A 4979-nucleotide genomic window follows, 5' to 3' on the forward strand; every position below is an offset into this window, starting at 1 on the left:
AAATCTAACCCACGCAGTATATTTTCTTTTTCTCTTGTGCTTCGGTATTGAAGTCTAAAGCAGCCGGTCCTGGAGTTTTCCTGAGCCCTTCGGGTGCACAGATTACTGTAACTGGCTTTCGTCTACTTCTTGGAACCATATACTAATCTAAGAAAAGAGGGAAACAATCGCAAGCTAAGAAACCATGTCGACTAAGTAGATAAATGAGGAAGAGGGACAAGGAGGAAGAGGGAGAGAAGAAAGTGACCAGAAGGGAGAAGAAAGGAAGGAGGGACAGGAGGTAGAAATAAGAGGATGAAGGAGAAAGAAGAGGAGAAAGAGGAAGAGAAGAAAGGAAGAGCGGGATGGAAAAGACAGAGATTTTCTGAGGAGCCTTGTTAGCGCTCAGAAAACGATACCCCAAAGTATGGCTCTTGGAAGTGCTGAGTACTTTGAACAACCTAAGAACCTCAGAACCAAAGTCTCTCTGACCTTCCGCAGCCCCACTGCCTCCTGATCCTCTTTCATTCCGGAATGGCAGGGAGGGGCTTTCACTGAAGTTTCCCTTATTTGACTCAGGGAAGTTCCTCCAGAAGGAAAGAGATTGTCATGAACCCTCTCCTGGAATCTGTACTAAACCAGAGAAGATTAACTCAGATCCCAGGAGAGAAAACTAAAGGTCTCCACGCCTGGGACATCTCGCCAAGCCAGACTTCAATTCTTTTCTTCACCACCTTTCTGAGGGCTGCTACTTGAGAGACTTTATCTGTGTAATAAGACAAGCTTTTTTACCAGAGTAGTTCCTGCCCTAACCCTCACATTACTTCTCGCCACCACCTTCCAGGAGCCTTCAAGCCCCTATTTCTTTATGTAGCTCCAAGACCTATTTAAGCTTCAACCATCTGCCCCTTCTTTGAGTCTCACTTACACTTTCTGGGACCCCTGTGCATATGTGCATAATAAATGTGTATGCCTTTGCTTCTGTTAATCTGTCTACTGGCAACTTTATTTCTCAGACTCAGATAACCAAACTCCAGAGCGGAGAAAAAAGATTCTCTCACCCCTACAGGGTCAAAAGAAGACTAAAAGAAATTCACTAGATTTATGGAAGACTATAATTTGAGGGGATAGACATGAAGCAGTTTGATGGGTTAGCGAGGTGTCCATACAGATATAAATTGTGTTATAGATTGTTGTTCATAGTTCATGCATATCACATCCTTTTTATTTGGTGGACATATTTTTGTTAAGCATTTCTTTATATATAATTTTTTTGCTGAAATTATTTGCAACTCCAGCTTTGAATACAGTTAGATACCACAGAAATATCAAAAATCTGTTTTAAAAAATAAAAAAAAATTAGAATCAGGGTCTTACTCTGTCACACAGACTGGAGTGCAGTGGCACCATCATAGCTTACTGTAACCTGAACTCTTGGGCACAAGCCATCCTTCTGCCTCAGCCTCCAGAGTAGCTAGGAATAGAAGCATGCACCACCATGCCTAGCTAATTTTTTTTTTCTTTGTAGAAAATAATTTATTTTCTTTGGTATTCCTTGTATTTGAAGAAAAATTGACAATTTGCCTTTTTAAGTACAGAATGACATTTGATTTGTTTCCAATTTAGGGCTAAAGTAGAAACTGGACTAGTTTTTGTTTCCTGCAACTAAGTCCTGACTCTCTACCTTTACTGAGATCCATTCTACCATGTTTTTGTTTTCAGCCCAGTAAAACAAATAAGATTGCAGCTGTGGCCAGTCCCTAGTCATGGTTACAGTAAAACAAACAAGCCAACAGTTGATTAGTAATTTTAGTTCAAATATATCACTAGTTGCTTTGTATTTTGCTGAGGTGTTTTTTTAAGCACAAAAGGTTTCTGAGGGCTGGGTTCAGTGGCTTATGGATTGTAACCCCATCATTTAGGGAGGCCGAGGTGGGAGGATTGCTTGAGGTCAGGAGTTGGAGGCCACTTTGAGCAACATAGAGATAGAGAAGTTGCTGAAGACAGAAATTATATCTTTCTGTGTCCTCAATATGTATTGAAAGTCTCATTTGTATAAGGTATGGCTAAAAGTTTTCCAAATCATGAGTGCTGGTTCCTTTGGCTGAATAGTTCCTTCCTCAGTTTATTTCTTTCCTCATGCATTTCACCATAAGCAGCAATAACTAACCAGGTTGCACATTCCACATTTTACTTGGAAGTATTCTCAGCTAAATATTCAAGTTCATCATGTACAAATTCTGTTTTCCACCCAACTGTAGAATACAATTCAGCCAAGTCTCTCCCTCTTTATAACAAGATCACCATTCCTTCAGTTTCTAACTGCATGTCATTAATTTCCTTCTGAGACCTTACCATAAGCATATTTAACATTCTTATATTTTAAATTTAATAGAAAACTTTTGGAACAGTTTTAGGTTTATAGAAAAATTGAGTGGAAAGTAGAGTTTCAGTATACTCCTTCCTTCCCCCTTTCTCTCCCAGTCTCTTTATTATTAACATCTTGCATTAGTGTGGTATATTTATTACAATTGATGAGCCAATGTTCATAAATTATTATTAACTAAAGACCATAGTTTATATTACGGGTCACTTTTGTGCTGTATAGTCTATGGGTTTTAACAAATGTATAACAACATGTATCCACCATTACTATATCATACAGAATAGTTTTGCTGCCTTAAAAATCCACTGAACGTCACTTATTCTTCCCTCTTAAAATCCACTGAACATCACTTATTCTTCCCTTTTTCCCTCCCCCTAAGCCCCTGGCAACCACTAATCTTTGCTGTTTCCATAGATTAGCATTTTCAGGGATGTTATATAGATGGAATTATACAGTATGTAGCCTTTTCCAGATTGACTTCTTTCACTTACCAATATGCACTTAATGGTCTGTTCTTCTTCCTTTTTGGTAGCTTGATAGCTCATTTATTTTCCTTACTGAATATTTCATTGTCCGAATGTACCATAGTTTATGTATTCATTCATGTACTGAAGGACATCTTGGCTGCTTCCAAGTTTTGCCTATCATGAACAACGCTGCTATAAACATTCTTAGGCACGTTTTGTGTGGACATACATTTTCAACTCCTTTGCATAAATACCAAGGAACACAATTACTAGATCGTATGGTAAGAGCATGTTTAGTTTTGTAAGAAATTGTCAAACTGTCCTCCAGCATGGCTCTAACGTTTTGCATTCCCACCAGCAATGAATGAAAGTTCCTGTTGCTCCACATCCTTGTCAGCATTTGGTATTGTCAGGGTCCTGGATTTTGGCCATTTTGATAGGTGTATAGTGGCACCCCATTGTTTTAATTTGCATTTCCCTGAGGACATATGATGTGCAGCATCTTTTCATATGCTTATTTGCCATCTGTATATCTTCTTTGGTGACATCTGTTAGGGTCTTTGGCCTGTTTTTTTAATCGGTTTGTTTCCTTATTGTTGAGTTTTAAGAGTTCTTATATATTTTGGATATCAGTCCTTTATCAGATATGTATTTTGCAAATATTTTCTCCCAGTCTGTGCCTTGTCTTTTCATTCTCTTAAACATTTGTTTTATTTATTTAAACCAATGTTCTCTTCATGACAATATATGCATTCTCTAAGATGATCGAAGCTTTCTCTATCATGTTCCCTTGACTGTAATTGTTTTTCATATACTCAGTGTTAGGATTTCCAGGTTTAATGTTTGTCAGCCAACAGTCTGAGAGACTTGACCTCGGCCCCTTATCCAAATGCTGGGAATGCACACCAGCACAGTAAAATGCAAGTGCCACGTCTTAAATATAAAAATCTACCGATTTGTTGGATTCTTTTTTTCTGCCAAGGACACAGTGACGGACAGACTGGCCTTGGGCTATATGCAGCTATGTGCTGGCTGACACAGGCATATAAGATGCTTTACTGAGGGGCAAAACATGCTAATATCATCTCCGGGTTTCCTTAAGCATTAGAAAAACATGTTGGGGCCGGGCGCAGTGGCTCACGCCCGCAATCCCAGCACTTTGGGAGGCCGAGGCGGGCGGATCATTTGAAGTCAGGAGTTTGAGACCAGCCTGGCCAATATGGTGAAACCCCGTCTCTACTGAAAATACAAAAATTAGCCGGGGATGGTGGTGCATGCCTGTAATCCCAGTTACTCGGGAGGCTCAGGCAGGAGAATCGCTTGAACCCGAGAGGTGGAGGTTGCACTGAGCCGAGATCGTGCCATTGCACTCCAGCCTGAGCAACAGAGCTAGACTCCGTCTCAAAATAAATAAATAAATAAAGTTGGTCGCCACTCAATTGAGAGTCGTGAAAACAAATTTAATGGGTAACTACCAGTATTTTCAAAATGACAAAGGAGTAGAACAGAAAATATAAGGTAGAACATGTAATAAAGGTAACGATTGTTTGCGTTTTAAAACTGTGTGCAGACGTGTATTTCTTTTTTTTTTTTCTTTTCTTTTTTGTTTCTTTGAGACGGAGTCTCGCTGTGCCGCCCAGGCTGGAGTGCAGTGGCGCGATCTCGACTGACTGCAACCTCTGCCTCCCGGATTCACGCCGTTCTCCTGCTTCAGCCTCCCGAGTAGCTGGGACTACAGGCGCGCGCCACCACCATAATTTTGGTATTTTTAGTAGAGACGGGGGTGTCACCATATTGGCCAGGCTGAGTCTCGAACTCCTGACCTAGTGATCCACCCAGCTCGGCCTCCCAAAGTGCTGAGATAACAGACGTGAGCCACTGCGCCCGGTCAGTAGACGTGTATTTCTTAAAATCAGTTCAGTCAGACAAGTTTACAACGCACACGCATACCTGAAACAGGAACAAATGACTGGCGGCGAAAATGTGCGGCACTGCGCAGGGCGAACGCGAAACGTTAGCTAAAGCCTCTGGGAAATGAAGTTCAGCAACCTCGTCGCGGAGTGTTCTGGGAACGCTGGTCCAGTGTGCCCGCCCGGCGCCGGCGTGCGGGGCGGAGCGGGGCTCTCTCGTAAGGACCGGAAGTGACC

The sequence above is a fragment of the Macaca mulatta genome, chromosome 4 (genome assembly GCF_049350105.2).
Source record: "Macaca mulatta isolate MMU2019108-1 chromosome 4, T2T-MMU8v2.0, whole genome shotgun sequence".
Classification (NCBI taxonomy): Eukaryota; Metazoa; Chordata; class Mammalia; order Primates; family Cercopithecidae; genus Macaca; species Macaca mulatta.